This window comes from Dromiciops gliroides, chromosome 1 (assembly GCF_019393635.1).
Source record: "Dromiciops gliroides isolate mDroGli1 chromosome 1, mDroGli1.pri, whole genome shotgun sequence".
Classification (NCBI taxonomy): domain Eukaryota; kingdom Metazoa; phylum Chordata; class Mammalia; order Microbiotheria; family Microbiotheriidae; genus Dromiciops; species Dromiciops gliroides.
Window position 1 is genome coordinate 593,371,903 of NC_057861.1, and position 17,201 is coordinate 593,389,103.

At 38.7% G+C, this 17,201-nt stretch overlaps 1 pseudogene; it reads right to left on the minus strand.

The window, feature by feature from the left end:
* LOC122752405 overlaps positions 1-15,008 on the minus strand; it is a 30,786-nt pseudogene extending 15,778 nt beyond the window's left edge.
* Positions 15,009-17,201: the final 2,193 nt, after the last annotated feature.

Consider the following 17,201-nt stretch of genomic DNA (forward strand, 5'->3'; position numbering starts at 1 on the left):
GCTCTAACTATGAAGAAGTTTTTCTTAATATCAAAACTGAATATTCCTCTTTGCAGCTTCTAACCATTGTTCCAGATTCAGCACTCTAGAGTCCAACATACTTGTTCTTACATGGGTAAGACACAGTTACACAGTTGGTAGGCAACAGAGCTGGGATTTGAATACAGATCTTCTGACATCAAGCCCACTACTCTTTTTACAACACATACCATGACTCATAGTAAGTTGTTTTTGTTGAGTCATTTCAGTAGTGTCTGACTCTCCATGACCCCATTTGGAGTTTTCTTGGCAAAGATACTGGAGTAATTTTGCCACTTCCCTTTGTAGCTCATTTTACAGATGAGGAATTGAACCAAATAGGGTTTAGTGACTTGCTCAGGGTCACACATCTTACCACACAGGATACCTCTGAAAAATGCCAAAAGTGTCTGAGGCTAGATTTGAATTCAGGTCTTGCTGACTCCAGTGTCAGCACTATCCACTGTACCACCTAGATGCCCACCAACAGTAAGACTCCAGAAATAATGGTGTAATAGTAAAGCAAAAATGCCAGTTCCATTTGGGGGGGGGGCTTAATAATGTTTAACAGAGATCAAGAAAAACTTTGAGACTCTCCATCAACCCCCTACTTTTCATTATAGCTTAATGAAAATGATAATCACCTAAAAATGATAATATTTTTAAATAACAGCAAAAACAGAACTCTGCCATTGCAACCTACCATAATAGAGATTTGGAGTGAATTTCTTCCTATGTAGGTAAGCTCAGTTGCTTCCATCCATTCACATGGCACCTAGAATCCCATTCCTTCCAAGAAGACTCCTTGTATTCTCTTACAACCATCCAAGGTAGTTCCGTGTCAGCCTTTAATTTTACACATTTAAGAGGCAGGAAATCATCTCTGTTCAATTTGCTTTGTGCCATGGCATGACAAGTGGGAGCTTAAATATTTGGAGGGTGGAGAGGGGGTTGATGCTGCTGCTTAATGGCAGTCTTCGTACCTAACAACTCCCTCCTGAGGACTGTAAAATCCTGTGACCTTTCTGCAGCAAGTATCAGAATATGGCTAATTGAGACTGTAACCCACACCATCCTCATCTTGAGCAGTAGTAAATTGGATCCTTAAGTCTGTATGAACATGACTTTTTTCCAGTTTAAATGTGGTTTAATTAAACAAATGTCTTATGAGAGGATTCAAATCCCCATGTAGATTAAACGAGTCCATTTAAGGCCCACTAGGCCTTTGAAAGCTTTTCTTCTATGGTAGTCCTGTTTCACAGAGGGATAAGAGGGAAGCTCAGAGACAAAGAATCACAGCAACTTACAGCTGGTGGGGTCTAGGGAGATTATCCTGCAAATTGCTCAATGTAAAGATGAGGAAGATGGGTGTCTTAGATGTTTCCCAGTCTCAATGTATATCTTACCACTTTTGTGATCTTGGGCAAGTCACAGTTGCCTCATCTGCAAAATGTGGGAGTTGGACTAAATGACCAAAGAGGTCCCTTGCTTTCAGCTCTCATTTTATGACCCTACTTCCGATTTTGCAAAAATATATCATTTTTAAGTAACCTAATCACATCAAAGGGGAAGAAAATGATCATGCCATTCTCTTACCACTTAATATTTGATTGAATGTACATTGGCACCCTAGCATAAAACTACTCATTATAGCATAGGTTGTAGAATAAGGTAGATCTGTCTTGGGTCACATCTAGGGGGTGTTAGTTATCAGAAAGTTCTCACAATGATTTGACTTTACCTATTTCATAATCCTGAATCATGAACCCAAAAATTTTAGTGAATTTCCTGTATAGTGCTATTTTTTTTTTTTGCGGGGTAATGGGGGTTAAGTGACTTGCCCAGGGTCACACAGCTAGCAAGTGTCAAGTGTCTGAGGTCGGATTTGAACTCAGGTACTCCTGAATCCAGGGGCAGTGCTTTATCCACTGCGCCATCTAGCTGCCCCTGTATAGTGCTATTTTAAGAGAAATTGTAAGAATTGATAAGATTGCAAAAGTTACAGAAAAAAAGAATATGGAAAAGATAAGACTAAGCCTGGCAGGTATGGATGAATAATATAAATTGTAGAAAGCAATGTACTTGGAATCAAAAGACTTAGATAATCTCAATTCTGTCATTTACTACACATGTGACCTGGTGGTCAGGGGAAAGGAATTAATTAAACTAATATCTTAAGACCATAGATGTAGAGATAGAAGGAATATCATCTAGTCCAATCTCCTCACTTTACAGATGAGGAAACTGAGGCCCAGGAATGCACTCAAATTTTCTGGATTTTACTTTCCTCATCAGTCAGATAGGGATAATAATCCCTACCCTAGGGCTTCATAAGGTGGACCTGGGGATCAAATGAGATAACATATGTGAAAGTTAAAGCAGCATATGTGAGATATTATTGATAACAACAATGGTGCCATTGATGATTATGCGATTTTGATAATAATGACAGTTGAGGAGGGAAGAAAGAGTAGATTTCTCATAAACCCTCTATGGTTGGGATGGTAAATAAAAAGTTCCTATGGAAGAACAGTGGAAATAACATGGAATTTAGAATTGGCAAAGAGAAAAAAGGGGGGCACCTAGGTGGCACAGTGGATAGAGCACGGCCCAGGATTCAGGGAAACCTGAGTTCAAATCCAGCCTCAGACACTTGACACTTACTAGCTGTGTGACCTTAGACAAGTCACTTAACCCTTGCTGACCCATAAAAAAAAAATAGAATTGGAAGACATAGCTTCAAATTTCAGCTTTGCCACTTTCTACTTGTATGACCCTGGACAAGTCTTTAAACTTCTCTGGATCTCACTTTCCTTATCTGGAAAATGAGGGAAGTGGACTACATAAGGCTTTTTCTAATGATAAATCTATCATCTATTACCTAGGAAAACAGATGAGGGCAGAGCCTAAACGAGATGTACAAAAATGGCAGTCAGGTCATGAACAGATTTCTTCTGGTCTCCATTGAATTATTTTAGAACTTATGGAGAGTAATGTCATTGTTTGTCTTTCTGTTTCACATTCTCTACTGTCTCTTGAGCAGCTTTAGAATGATAAGCCTATCACTATAGAATTCACCATAATAATTTTAATTGCCCTACTTTAATTTTTTTCCTTATACAGATTTGGTGACTGCGATCACCCTTCATATCAAAGCAAATAAGAGTACTGTTTCCATTTTCTTGGATTATACTTACAGCAGCTGAATGGTGACAAAATATTCTAGCTAGTTAACACAGATGGTGATCCTTTAACCATTAAGGTGTCTCGTCTGCTTTTCTTGCCGCAATTCCCCTACTATTTGCTACAATTAAGTACTGCAGCCATGAGCCCCACAGGCTGGTTTATGTTGTGTTCAAAAAGTTAATTAAATTGCCAAGTTGTTAAGTTGTTAAATTTAAAGTTAAAAATTCCATTAGCAAGTTTCCTTCTGATTAAAGTAGGGAGACCCATGTGTTAGATTTCTATATAGGCCTCTCCTGCAATACACAATCAAACTAAAGCAATCCAGCTTTATGGAAAGCCTTCCACACAATATTACTTATAGAATATTCAAAATAAAAAATGGGAGTTCCATCCTGATTTTATAAAGGTGCAAAATATTCTAGACAGTGTTTATTGTCTTTGGGGGGGGGGAAATTGGAATAGAGCACTTAGAACACTATGATACAATATCTGGTCATTTCTATTTCATTATTTATTCATATTAGCTGATTAGTTGCCTCCCAGAACTAAGACTGGGAAGCGATAATGAACTAGTAGGTTCTAGGATCATAGATTTAGAACTATGAGGAACCTTAGTCCCACCAAGTACTACTCCCTTGTTTTACAGAACGGAAACCTAGCCAAGAGATCCTAAATGACTTCCCCAGGTTCACATACCCAGTATATATGTGAAACAAGAACAGAACCCAGGTCTTCCTAACTGCAGGTCTGTTATTCCATCTACTATGTCAAGTTTCTTCTAGAATATTTGCTGATTTTAAGCAAAGCAAAGGATACCTTTCATAAAACACCAAATATTTTATCATGGGGAAAGTACTTTTCAAAGGAATATTATTTTTGTGATCACTTATTAAATATATATGACTAGCTTGAAGGTGTTTTAATTTGTTTTTAAATAGATTTCTACAGATGTCTTTTGTTTTTATATCACCTAGATCTCCCCCTGTAAACAATTCCCTTTCCCAGAGAACAATAAATATCTGATAATAAATAGTTCTTTAAAAGAAGAAGAAGAAAATAAATTCCACAAAACTGACTGTTGTTTAGTTGTTTTTAGTTGTATACAACTCTCTTCATGATCCTATTAGGGGTTTTCTTGGCAGAGAGAATTTGCCATTTTCTTCTCCTGCTCATTTTACACATGAGGAAATTGAGGCAAACAGGGTTAAGTGACTTGACCAGGGTCATACAACTAGTCATTGTCTGAAACAAGATTTTAACTTGGGTCTTCCTGATTCCAGGCACTATGCTACCTAGATGCCACAAAACTGATTAACAACAACAACAAATCTGATGTTATACACAACATTTCATACCCATTCTCCATGACATTTATAGAGGAGAAAGGGAGTGGAGTATACCTTCTCTTTTATCTTTATGGAGCCACATTTGTTCTCGATAATTCTATAATATTCAGCTTCAATTATTTTGTATTTCCATTTATATTGTTGTCATTGGATATACTATTTTCCTGGCTCTACTTACTTAACTTTGTATCAATTCATATAAGTCTTTCCACATTTCTCTATATTCATCATGTTTCTCATTTTTTATAGCACAGTTCATTACATATATGTCGTAAAATTAATGTAGCCATTCCTCAGCGGACTAACATCTACTTTGTTTCTGATTCTTTGCTACTCCAAAAAGTGCTGTTATAAATATTCTAGTGTACCTGCACCCTTTCTTTTTTCTTTTTCTTACTTTTTTTTGGATGACTTCCTTGGTTATATTGCTAGCAGTTGAATCTCTGGTTTGGGATGGATTTTTAAAAATGCTTACCCTAAAACAGGGCATCTTAACCTTTTTTACATCAGGGACTCATTTGGCAGTCTGGTGAAGACTATAAATTTTTTCTCAAAATCATGCTTTTAGGGGCAGCTATGTGACACAACGGATAGAGCACCAGCCCTGGAGTCAGAAAGACCTGAGTTCAAGTCCGGCCTCAGACACTTGACACTTGCTAGCTGTGTGACCCTGGGCAAGTCACTTAACCCCAATTGCCTCATCAAAAAAAATAATGCTTTTAAGTGCATAAAATAAAACACATAGGTTTGTAAAGGAAATCAATTTCATTGAAAGTCATCAAAACATTCAAATAACAACAATTTGTTAAGCATTTGCTCTATACCAGGCACTTGGCTAAGCTCTGGAAAATCAAATACAAGCAGGAAAAAAAGACAATCACTGGCCCAAAGGAGCTTATATTCCCATGGTGGAAGAAATCATACAAATGGATATTGAAAGGGGGTACTAAAAGGGAGAAAAGAGTGAAAAGATAAGGAGAAGGGCATTGTAGAGAAAAGCTGGAAGAATCAGGTAAAGACATGGCTGGCCTTGACAACCTCTTTAAAATGGTTCATGAGCCCCACATTAAGAGCCCCTATACAATGTCTTCAAAGATGTCATCGTTTCCTTTGAATATGGGAAAGTCACTCAGTAATATTAAATGTAACTTAACCACTAAAATTTGGTAGTTTCCTAATATATGAAAGGTAGTTTCCGAATTCTCCTCATCTACAGAGGCTTGAATGAAGAGATATTTTGAAAGATCTGTGATCTCATTCATGGGGTCTTTCCCTTTAATAGTGCAGAGGGAAATTAATTCATGCCTGTCCATTCTGTGTAATTCTTGTCTCTATCATCCCTTAAATGTTCCAGTGAAGGCTCACTTAAGGCACTGAGAGTTTTTCTCTAGGTTTCTTGCCATTGTGTGGCTACCAATGTGAGCTATCCTATACCTACTTTTCGCTGTGTAACCCACCTACTTTTTTTTTCTGGTCATCCACCATTCTGACATACTTTGTGCCACTTCTCTTCCACAATTAGTCATTAGAAGTGTGTTGTAGCCTACCCGTGTCTACTATGTACTTCTCTATCACCCTTTGGGTGACAGTTAACTTTAACTCTTTAAGACCTTTGGAGTCTATAATTTGCTTTCATACAGCAGCATCACTGGAAAAATATTGTTGTTTAAAAGATGGGCTTCGGTTGCAGGGAGAACTTTGAGGGCCATCAAAAGCTCAGGGTAATTTCCCAAAGGTGGTCCCACACATTCTTCTCTCTTTGTTTTCCTGCCTGCACTCTTGACTCTCCCAGACTTTATAATTCCCCAGAAACCTCTTTACGCTAGAGGCTCACTCCACCATGGATTTTACACATTGGAACTTTGCCCTCTCCTTCTGCTTGTCTAGTTATAACCTCCATTTTGAGGAGGGGGCCCAAGCCAGCCACATCTTCATTTCCCTCCAGTCTGTACTTCTTAATTTCCCTGACTCTTTCTACAATGATTCCCCCATTCTACCCCTGCTACCCTCATCCCTTTTCAGCTTCCTATTGTATTCCTGATGTATTCCTCCATTTGAATGTAATATTCTTGAGGGCCCAGACCACCTTTCTGTTTTTATTTATATTTCCAAAGCATAGCACATGGTCTGGCACATCGTCCATGAATAATAAATGTTTGTTGTTGATTTGTTGTTTTCTATACAACTATGAGCCCAATTCTATGCTCATATGCAATGCCTGTCCATGATTTATGTACCAACAGATGAACTCAGTGTTCATCAAACTACATATCGTAGTCTGGACAATAGGCAATCTTCATGAAATGAAAAAAAAAAACAGAAATGGAAAGAAAGAGGCTCAAATTGAAAGAGAGGGTTTGGTTAGGATTAAGGAGGGGGATCACTATTTTTTATTTCTTCACTAGCATAGTTTTCCAATCCATACTATACTGCAGACAAGTAAAGTATCTAAATTTTCTATGTCTAAACTTTCTGCCTTCAGTACCAAAGATCTAAGTATTTCAAGGGTTAGAAACAAGTTAGCAATCAGAAAAAACAATATCCAGGGGAAGGAATAGAAGAAGGTAAAATAAGTTATTTGTGTTTGCTTGTTTACTTTCAATATTTAAGCCTTTTAAATTAAAAACTTTGGGTACTAAGAGTTTGAAAACACAAAATTTATTCTGGACCAGAACTGACTCATGGACTGCTAGGTAGACTACTATATCTTAAAGGACTTCAATGGATAACTTAGAGTCTTTGTTTATGAAGATCCTCAAGAGATTAGAGAGCCTATGTTCTGAAAGTCTTTGTCATTCATTTGCCTAAACCTAAGGATGCTGATCACCAAAGGTTTCCTCCAGAACTCAGTCTCAAATTTGTAACTGATTACCCTCTTTTCAGGGTAGGGACAGCCCTGGGTGGGGCGGGGAGGATGTGATACTATTAAATTTAGTCAATCTCTCTCAATACAATTTTTTAAGAGTCCTGCATGTGGAAAAAAAAATGCATTCTCTGGTTTTGCTCATTATTACTTGTGAAACTTTGGGCAAGTCACTTACTCAATGGACTTGAGTTTCCAGCAAATATAAAATAAGGAGGTTGGACTAAACTACTAAAGTAGCTATGAAGCCATAAACCCATCTGGAAATTGGGTGGTTTAAGCTATGAACCTTTCATGACCCAACCTTCTCTCAGGGTGAGTCCTATCTGTCCTCTCCAAGTCCTATATGTCCTGTGTCCCATTTCTTCAAAACTGTGCAAGATGGCTGATACTTATATACTAATGTGGGTTAAGAAGGTGAGATAATAATGGCTTCATCCTCCTACATAATCTACTTGCATTTTAACATATAAATAAATGTATGTGTTGGGGGTCAGATGGGGAGAAATTTTCAATACCTCTTGAATCATGCTGTATTCAGGTGGCTTTATGTTAAGCTACTGCTAAGATCAGCTCTTCACTGCTTTTCATTTTATGTCTTATGTGCCTCCAAGTTCCCTACATTCAGCTTAGAAGGATGTTCTCTTCTCTAGTTTCTATAGTGCCCATAAGCAACCTAAGAAAAATAAATAAATAAAACAAATAACAACAAAACATGTAGGCCTTAATTTCCCAGGATGAATTCTATCTCTACTCCTGACCCTGGGAGATGGTTAACTACAGATTTGTTGAATTTGTAAATCCCCTGAGAAGGAAGGGTTGGGTTGGTTTGTTTAGTTTTTTTTCTCTTTCTCTCCACCTGTTCATCAGAGGCCATCAGGACTGAATTGATCTTGGACGCTTGAATAAACACTCAGAACTCCACCAAGTTTCAGGGGATTAGAAGTCAGAGAAAAAGGGATCCTCCTAGACACAAAAGAAGTAAAAAGTCTATGGCCAGTGAAGGTAGCTATTTCACACTCTGTTTTCCTGGGCTGGCTTACATGAAGGAAATGTTCATTCCTCATTTGTGTGAACAGCCAACTGTAGCAGCACCAATGTCTGTAACTGGATTTCATTATGGAAATTTTGCTAAGGAGGGCCACAGGCACCAAAACCCATTAAAATGTTTTCTATTGCTTTACATATTCTTCTGTGATAAAAATAGCCCTATATTTGAATTTAAGAAGCCTTTGCCTAAAGGGTAACAGATGGATATTAAGAAGATTATAATAAAGAAGGGGATTATCAAAAAATAAAATGGCAGTTGGGGGAAGGATAGTTCTTACACTTCAGGCAAATCAGTATCTGGGGTAACATGCTTTCCAGATTCTGATGCCTCCAGCTTGGGAATCTGAACCCCTGAGCCTGTTGGTCACACCAATGGAACTCATACCTGTTGGTTTTATTTGTGGTTCACTCTTGAAAAATGCAATTAGCATGGCAGGGGGAGTCCAGTTACTATAGTTTCCAACTCTGAGAAACTTTCCCAACAAGTTGGATCATCTTGCTACTTTTGAAGGGAACCTCTCCAATTCAGGGGAAAGCTAGCAAACACCCACACCACACAGGCAGGGCTATGTGAAATATATCTGGGTACCCACATGGAATGAGTACCTGAGCCCATGTGCCTTTCTATCCAACCTAATTCTGTGCCTGAGGCTATTGCAACACAACCTGTTTTTGAAGTGAAAAAATGTGGCTGACAGTCACCTAGTTGTCTTGAGAAGATGCCAATTTGACTGACTCCCCCCTCCAAAAAAAATTGACTATATCAGTTGGCTTTTATGGCATCTGATAAGTACAGGTAAAGTTTATTTTTCTTTTGCAACTCCCTCAAGATAAGTGATGAATGGCTTTCACAGAACCATAACCTATTTCACAAAAAGCTTAGAGGGATAGATTGATCCAATATGCAAATTCCTAGGAATAAGGCTTTTCTTCTAACTCTCATTCCATTTTTGAAATTCTGACTTCATAGGTTTGTGGGGGAAAAGTATTATGAAGAGATGGGGGAAGAAGAAGAGAAATGCAAGTAATATTTACAAGTAGACTTGATGTGGTTTAATGTTTTCAAAAGAATAGCAATCTAAGAGCCAGTGTGTTGAGGAAGGGAACGAAACACAATCAATTTTAGCTAGCAGTTCTTCGTATATATTTCCTCATTCCTTTAGGGAGTTGAAGAGGAAAGGAAAGTTAATCTAGAGGGAATAGGTGGTCTGTTCACTAGGAGAGGAGATACAATAAAATTCCTCTTGGCAACATATTTAATCTCTTAAGTCATTCCAGTAGGAGACCCTTTTTATCTCTTGCCTTCATTTGGTGTCCATGAGGAAGGCATCTGAATGTATGAGAGAGAGGAAATTGTTAAAAATCTGCAGTTTATGGCTTTTATTTCCAATATGTCTTGGTTAGAGTATTCCTTTAACAATGTTCAAAATGCTGTGTGACTATTTTGCATATTTAGGTATTAATATGACAAATTACAACTAGATAAAAAGTAGGGTCTCAGCTTTGGGTACATGGATTCATGCTTCCAACTAAAGGTGGTGATTGGAAAACCTACCCTTTATCTTCAGCTCTAGCTAATTCATCCTTCTGACTGCTCTATCCACAATCTAAGGGAGACAGTGTGGGACAGTGGAGATGATACTGGCTCTGGGGTCAGAGGACCTGACTTTAAATCTATTTTTCCTGCCATTTAATACCACAGTGAGTTTGGGCAGTTCAGTTGACCTACATGGGCCTCTGCTTTATAAAAATCTATACAATGTTGATTAGGCAGTCAGTCAACAAGCACCTACTATGTGTCAGACCCTGTGCTCAGCACTGAGGATACAAAGAAAGGCAAAAGACAGTCTCTACCCTCAAGGAGCTCACAATTTAATGGTGAAGACATGTACAAATAACATATATACATATATACATACACATTATATATATATATATATATATATATACATATGTGATATGGTTATACACACATACATATATATGTATATATATGCATGTGTATATACATATATATATATATATTAATTCATTCACTTATTTATATGAAGTAAATGGGAGATAATCAACAAAGGGAAAACTCAACTAGCACTAAGGGGAAATCAGGAAAAACTTCCCATAGCCTAAACCAGGAGGCAGAAATGAGAAGGGAGAGTATTGCAGGTATGGAGGTCAGCAAGGCCAGTATCACTGAATTATACAGTGTTTGGAGTGGGGAAGAAAATATATGTATGAAGACTAGAGAAAGGGGAATGTTGTGAAAGGCTTTGAATGCCTAATGGGATTTTATGTTAGATCCTGGAGATTCTAGAGAGCTGTTGTAGTTTACTGAGTAGGTAACATGATCGATCCTATGATTTAGAAAGATTGATTTGTGGTATGAGTGGAGGATGAAGAAAGATGCTTTAGGCAGTAATATCAACCAGCAGGTTATTGTCATAGTGTATATGTAAACTTATGAGGGCTTGTACAAAGTAGATGGCACTGTTAGAGGAAGGAAGGGAGATATGTATGAGAAATGTTAAGAAGGTAAAATTGATAGGACTTGGCAACAGATTAGATATGAGGATAGAGAGGTGGGAGAAAGGGAAGAGTCAAGGATGACATGAGGTTGTAAACCTGGATGAGTGGAAGGATGATGTAATAAGTGTAATAAGGAAGTTCAGAAGTGGGGAGGAGTTGATGTTGTTGCTCAGTTCTTTCAGTCATGTCTGACTCTTCATGAACCCATTTTGCATTTTCTTGGCAAAGATACTGGAGTATTTTTCCCTATTCTTCTCAAGCTCATTTTACCATTTGGGGTTTTCTTGACAAAGATACTGGAGTGGTTTTCCATTTCTTTCTCCAGCTCATTTTATAGGCAAATTAGGCTAAGTGAGCTGCCCAGGATCACATAACTAGAAAGTGTCTAAGGCTAGATATGAACTATGCAAGATGAATCTTTCTGACTTTAAGCCTGGCACTCTATCTATTGTACCACCTAGCCTGAAGAGTTGATGGAGGTAAGATAAATATGTCAGTTTTGGACATGTTGGATTTAAGATATCCAATTTGAGGTATCTAATAGGCAGCTGGAAATATGAGTTTGGAGGTTAGCCAAAAGCTTTGGGCTGGATAAATAGATTTGAGAATCATCCACATAAAGATGATAATTCAATCCATTGGAACTGAGATCACCAAGTGAAATAGTATCAAGAAAGAAGAGAAGAAGGACAAAGTCAGAGGCTCCTGTGGGACACCCATGGTTAGTAAATGTGACCTGGGTGAAGATTCAGCAAAGGAGACAGGCAAGAGGAGAACCAGGATAGAGTAGTCTCAGGGAAAGTTAGAGAGAAGTGAGTTGGACTATATGACTTCCAAGATTCCTGTTAGCCCTATATCTAAGATCCTATGTGTTTTATTGTATTTCTTCCTGAGACCTGTTTTCATAAGTATAGTAAATTCCCAGGGAGGAATTTCCCTTACCAAAGAAGAGAGATCTGAACCTTCCATTCTTAAGAAATTGCCTAAAGCAGTGAGAACTTAAGTGACTTGCCCCAGGTCACACAGCCATCATGTGTCAGAGGTATGATATAAACCCAGGTCTTCCTCAGTCTAAGACTAGCTACCTACCTACTTTACGATATTAGACCATTAATAAATGTTTAATGAAAAAAATGAATTTCCACCTCCATGCCTTCATTCATACCTACCTTTCCTCTAACTTTAAATGTCTTCAGATCTTTACAATTTACCTGTCTTTCAAGGTCCCCTTCCCTTTTCCTCAACTCTTGTCAACATTGATCTCTTCCCTGATTGACCTAGTTACATATTTTACCTTTAATTTTACTTTAATTATTTATCATGTATGATCTAATCAAAATAGCTTGTTTTAACCAAGTATCGTCTCCCCACCAAATATCTAAGATTCCTTAATGTTGGGCCTTAGCTCCTTTGCATAGGCTGTCCCCCATTTATAGAATGTTCTTTCTCTCCTCTCTGACTTAAAATCCCTGACTTTCTATAAAATATAGTTTCCCTTCCCCATTCAGAAGATTTTGGTCTCCAATTCTCTTGAAGTTACTTGCTGTTTCTTAATACACAACTTAAGTTTACTTATCTGTGTATATGTTGAGTAGAATGAAGGTTCCTTGCACCGACACAGGGATTCTTTGTTTTTTGTCTTTGTATTCCATTGCCTGTCACGTAGAAGGTATTTAATAAATGTTTGGGGGCAGCTAGGTGGCACAGTGGAGAGAGCACTGGCCTTGGATTCAGGAGGACCTGACACTTGACACTTAGTAGCTGTATGACCCTAGGCAATTCACTTAACCCTCATTGCCCGACAAAAAAAAAGAAAAAAAGTTTGGTGAATTGAATATAGATTTTATAGACTCATAGAGTACTTAGGATATTATATTGCTAGGTGTTGAGCAGGTGCTTAATACTTGTTGAATTATTGTTCATATGAAGAATGAGACAGATAGAAGATCAAACTCAAGCCTAGAAAGGAAATAATTTGTCCAAGGTCACACAACCAGTATCAAAACTGGGCTTCAAATTAAAATTTCTTGACTGAATGTCTAATGCTCTTTCTGCCTTGTCCCAAATGCCTCATTTATTACAATTACTGTTTTTACCTATAATCAGAAATACTCAAATGCCACACACATAAACACACACATACCCCTCTACACATTTGCGGTCTCAATTAGGAAAGGAGGAAATCACTCTTCCTAAAGATTCTGGGCTTACAGGTGGGTCTTCATTTCTAAAATGAGGAAGCTGGATTTATTAACAGATTAGATGATCTCTAAAATGCCTTATAGTTCTAAAGCCTACATGCCTATTCTCAGGTCTAGGACCTATTGTTAACAACTAAATAAATTAAAGGTTATCACCACATTTTTTTTATCTGAATTTGTAAATGTGAATTAGGCCTAAGGATTTAGGTACCAGTTTAGGGATCTTAACTCAGAGTCTAATCCAGTTTCCAATTTAAATCTTATTTATAAGGTGTTATAGTTTTAATAGTATCTTTAACTGCCTTATCTTATTTTCACCCTCAGAATAACCCTTTAAAAAGGTTTTTTATAGACAAGGAAACAGAGAGTTTCTGAAAGTGTTTGACCCAAGTCCACCAGGGTGAGTGTCTGAAGCACAATCTGATCCCACATCATCCTGACACCAAGTACCCCTCTCTATGCACTGAGATGCTTCTTTCAAATACTTTGCTTTTAGCCAGGAAGGAGACAGTTATGCTGGGATATTCATTACATGGGACATTTATGGTATGATTTTTCTCCTCTACGGCATGCAAGCCCTTGAAAGGAAAGCTGGAACAGCCCAGATTTACAATAAATTTATGGATTGGCCCCTGCCTTTGAAAATTCTGCCCTGTTTGATTTAACAGTGAAGTTAATTTTCACAAGGATGAAAAGCAAGAGAAAGAACTAAACAACAGTGGATCTCAACTCCCTCTAGGAAGGGTTAAACAAAGAGGTGGCTGCTTTTACACCTAAATCTTTGTCACCCCTTTAATGTAAAAACCTTTTCATCTAAGGTATCACTTCAGAAGTCCCATCTCACCAGCCTCCCTTTGAGTTCTAGACTTGCAATGGGGGCCCTAATTACCTTTCTCAGTGACTGAGATGGCTCTCGTCTTGGATTTTTTTTAAGTGATTCTCTTTCCTCCCCCCTCCTTTTTTAAAAATATTGTCAGATTTGAGTCTTTTGTTCCTGGCACTCTCCATATGCTACTGTTTAATATTTAATCAGCCCCCACCTCATCAGAAACACTGCTGGCCTCATTAGATAATTAATGGTTGCCTGCATCTCATTTGCTTCAGTTGATACATCTGCAGCCAGTAATTAGAGCAGGAGTTTATTAGTTGCAGTGGCTTAGTTTATTGGTGAAGCAATCTCTCCTTTGATTGAAGCCGCTGGGATTGGCATATGCGGACAGCCTGCTCCCTGTTCAGTAGGGCTCTTTTGTTTACATTTTTGCTACAGTTTTGCAACACTGCACATCCTGGCAGTTTCAGGAACAGTTGGTGGTGAAGATTTGCCTTTTATAATTTAGAAGATAATTGGGTAATTCAGTGCAGTAAAGTTACCGCAAAGCAATTCTCCAACTTTGGGTGGGGCTGGGCAGGGGAGTGAGGGAGGGATCTTGTGACTCATTTGTTTATTTGTATCATTGGTAATTTTTTTTTTTTTAGCTGCTACCCCCACTCTGAGGAATGTCAGTTTGGAAACAGGGCATGTGGAAAAGACTTTCCCTAATGTGTAAGGCTGATGCTCCAAGTACAATCTATCTGCCTGGCTGTGAAATGACATTCCAAGCAGGAATGAGCTGTAAACCCTTCATCTGTAAACTCTGGTTTTCCACATCCTGCCCCCTTTCTCGCCTGCCCTGTTGTACAGGTGTAATGGTGCCCCTGTCACTCACTTTTTAGCTGTACTTTCTGGTGGGTGACTGGGCACATTGTTGGTGTAATCCCGGCTAGCAAGACTACTGGCTCATTACTGAGGTCTGATTGCTTCTGCAGCCAAACCAGCTTCATTCATTATGCCAAGAACTGGGGAAATGATCATTAAGAATGCAGCAGTGCTTAAGGGATATTGGAATAAAGGTGATGAAGTCTCGAAAATATATTAAAGATAGGCATAGGGACCAGACCTATAATTTCATCGGCTTAGTGAGCTTCCACAAAGAAATTTCACTACCGAAGGTCACTCTCACCTTCTCTGCAATTTATAGTCTTAGAGAGTGGCCTATAGCAGTGGTCTCCAAAATGTTTTGATTGCACAACCCCTACCAGTAAAACAATTTAATATGTACTCCCAGCATGTGGTTGTTTATTTACAAATGATAAATATCTATACAATTCACTGTTTCTAACTCAAAACACAAAGGGGAACACATGGGCCTTTGACTTACCAGTCATTGTCAGAAGAGCTCACCCTGCTGCATCCACTAGATGATCTGTGGGTAGGGAATGTTTCCAAGGGCATCTGAGTAGCTTGCTACTGTCAGTCCCCAGTATTAAGTGTATTAAGACTTCTTTGAGATGATAGTCAGGGGGTGGCTAGGTGGCACAGTGGATAAAGCACAGGCCCTGGATTCAGGAGTACCTGAGTTCAAATTCGGCCTCAGACACTTGACACTTACCACCTGTGTGACCCTGGGCAAGTCACTTAACCCCCATTGCCGCCCCCCCAAAAAAGATGATAGTCAGGATCAGAAGACAGAACTAGGAAGCTTACATAGGAGGGGAGTATGGTGGTGGTGGTTTGTCCTTTGTTCTCGAAGAGGACCATAATATCAAGGTAATGTCATGACTTGCAGTGAATTGAAGTGAGGGAGGACTGTGCAAAGTCACCAACCTCACTCTCTGCTCCAGAACCATTTGGGTCCGGTGGCAAGAAAGACATCAGGACCACTTGAGATGCCCCCAAATGTTTGTGGCATTTGGGGTTAAGTGACTTGCCCAAGGTCATACAGCTAGTAAGTGTCTGAGGTCAAATTTTACCTCAGGTTCTCCCAACTTCAGGGCCAGTACTCTATCCACTGTGCCACATAGTTGCCCTCATATGGGGGTGGGGGGAAAGTTGGGAGCAGAGAACAGTAGAGGTAAAGGATAGGTGTGGTTGTGTTAAATAATAGCCTAATGACTGGCTATAGTGGGGAGGGTGGGATTTGTTTCATTTGGACCTCTGGATCCAAGACACCTCTTGCAGTCATGCCAATCATCTACTTGGGGCAGAGACCTATGGACTACAGCACTAAGATGTTATGTGACTCACCCCAGGGTCATACAAAACATATCAGAAAAACGACTTGAACCCAAGTTTTTCTGGCTTCAAGGCCAGATCTCTCTAAGAAGTTAAAATTAAAAATGGGGAGAGAAGAAAAAGCCTCTTTTTAATAAGGGAGAAGAAACAGCAAAGTATATTAATAGAAAGTTTGAAGTCACAGATCTAGACCTGATAAGGCCCTTAATAGGCCATCTTTTTCAAACACCTTATTTTAGAGTTGAGGAAACCAAGGTCTCAAAATTTATTGAGTCCAAGGTCACACATCTCAGAACCAGGATTTCAACCTGGTCCTTTAACTAAAGATACAGTACTCATTTCACTGGGCCATGATTGTAAAATGAGAATCCTTGAAATATCTGAATCTAACCAACATTTTTCAGCTGACACACAATTCACCACAATTCACCACACAAAGAACCAAATAATTCTCTGGGTGCAGCCTGAGGAGGACAAAGAACAGAAGGATCCTCTTAATTCCAAACATTATGCTTCTTTTTTAAGTTTTACATTCCCATCAGCTACTCTGGCTCTCATGGCCCACCACTGATTCATGTCGAGCTCCCAGGTTTGTTTCATATTGTTTTCTGTAAGTCAAAGGAAAAAAGACTAATTGTAAACAAGACCAATACCAATCTCTTCAATAGAAGTAGAGAAATGAGCTTCAAAGTAATCACTGAACACTGAAGTTAAAAAGTAGCTAGATTTAGGTTTGGGTCACAATATATAGAGGTCACCCAGAGAAAACAACCAAAAACATTTGACAGATGAGGGGACTAAAGCCCAATGCAGTACTGTGTGATTTGAAACCAGATTCTTTGGCACAAAATCCAGTATTCATTCGATGACACCCCACCAATAGCTAGGGGGCCAGATGAACATCACCCCATTGAGATCAATTAATGAGCTACTGAATTCTGTAAGCCTTGGAGATTTAATTG